Source organism: Pteropus vampyrus, unplaced genomic scaffold (genome assembly GCF_000151845.1).
Source record: "Pteropus vampyrus isolate Shadow unplaced genomic scaffold, Pvam_2.0 Scaffold117, whole genome shotgun sequence".
NCBI lineage: Eukaryota > Metazoa > Chordata > Mammalia > Chiroptera > Pteropodidae > Pteropus > Pteropus vampyrus.
In genome coordinates this window covers 432,368-434,461 of record NW_011888898.1, presented here as the reverse complement: position 1 = coordinate 434,461, position 2,094 = coordinate 432,368, and positions in this window count along the sequence as shown.

The following is a 2,094-nucleotide window of genomic DNA, read 5'->3' as shown; positions in this document are numbered from 1 at the left end:
TGAGACAATGTGGATAAACATCAAAGACATCGTGCTAAGTGAAATAAGCCAGACACAGAGAGACGAATACTATATGATATCACTTACAAGTAGACTTTTTTCCCTTAAAAAAAGGGAAAATTATAGAAATAGAATGTAAAAGGGTTGCCAGGGGCTGGGGGATGAGAGAAATGGGGAAATGTCAGTCAAAGGTACAAACTTCCGGATGTAACATGAGTAAGTTCTGAGGATCTAATATACAGCATGGTGACTATAGTTAATAATACCGTATTATACACTTGACATTTCCTAAAAGAGTAGATTTTAAGCGTTCTTACAAAATAAGGTAAATCTGAGATGCTGGGTGTGTCGGCTAACTTGATTATGGTAATCATTTGATAATATATATATATTATCAAAATATCGCTTTGTACAATTTAAATATATTACAATTTTATTCATCAATTATACAGCAATAAAGCTGGGGGAAAGTAAAAATAGCAAACACCTCTATAGAACCTACTGTGTGCTGGACGCTGTTCTATGAACTTCACAGCCACCTGTTCCCTGAGTCCTCATGGCTGCTGTGAGGGGCAGATGTCCCTGTGACCCCAACTCAGACAGGTGCACACAGAGCCCCGGCACCATTCCCACAGTCACAACGCTAAGTGGCGAGTTGGGGGTTTGAACTCAGGAGTTCTGGGCCCAGAATTCCTGCTCGGTGTCCCTATTCCATCGGGTTATATCCGGCCACTACACTGGCCTCCTAATTCGTCACCTCCCCAGGGTCTTGGTCCCCATCCATCCATCCCATCCCTTTCTTGCCACAAGAATCATTTTTCTAAAGCACAATTGCTGTCGCTCACCCTTTTGGAATCTCTCAGTCATTTCACGTTCATGCTGCAGAGAATCAAAGGTTCGAGCCTGGTGACCACAGCAGGGCAAGGCGTGTAGCGTTCCCTCCTCCCAAGGCCTCGCATCAGGCCTTGGGCCCTGATGGCCAAGTTCAGCCTTCAGACAGGTGCAGTTTGTCCTGCGCAATGATTTAATGTCTTAAAAATTACTTGTTAGCATCTAAAATCCCGGAGAATGAGAAAATAGCCACACGAAACCCCAAGAAAGGACATTCTGTAGGACAACTGGCCCGGCCTCCTTAGCAAGGAAGAAAGAGAAAAGGGACTGTGCTGGACCAGAAGAGACTTGATTGACAGATAACCCAGTTCCATGCCCGGGCCTGGACTGCCCCTTGGTTTGGATAAACCAGCTGCAAAAGACACTTGGGGGGTGGGGGGTGTCAGTGGGGAAATGGGAACCTGAAGTGGTACTAGATAAGAAAACGACATTCTGAAATGAAAAGGTGGAGTTCGTTACCTCACTGAATCAGGCGTGATCGCCTTTGGGAAAAAAATACATGGATGTTTATATAATGCCCAGAGCAGAAGATCTGGAAGCTTAAGGTGTTAACAGAGGTTAGAGTCTGATGCTTTTATTTTCATTATTGTTTAACGCTATTTTCTAACTTTCTACAAAATACACGTGTATTGCACTTGCGAAAACAAAACGTTATTTTTAATTAAAGTAAAATAACCTGGAGAGCTTACAGAGTTATAAAATCCAGATTTTTGGCTTATCTTGAAAAATTGCAAGACATTCCTAGATTTCCTCTGAGCTCAATCAGGGGGGAGCAAAGGATGAGGTGCCCCCTTTGGATGGGGCGTGGACTCCAGTTCGGAACCATCCCATCTGGCCCGCTTGCTTGTTCTAGTCATTCATTCATTCATTCATTCATTCAACCGATATTTTTGAGGGCTCCCTTGTTCTGGACCCAGTGAATGTCATTAAGTCTCTGCCTTCATGTAACTTAGAGTCTCATGAGGGTGAACAAATCATGATCAAACAAATAGTCGTTTAACATGTTTCAGGTGAGAATACAACTGAAAAAATGGGCTGGTGAGGGGAGCGGCTTTGTCTCAGTGGGCAGCTGGGTGAACGAGAATGAGATTCAGGCTGGAGGACCGAGCTTGAGGGGCAGTGGGTGAGCCTTCAGCAGGTAGATGGGTCGCAAAGCCAAGGGGATGGGCGAGGTCGCATGGTAGGGAATGCAGTGTCCTTTTT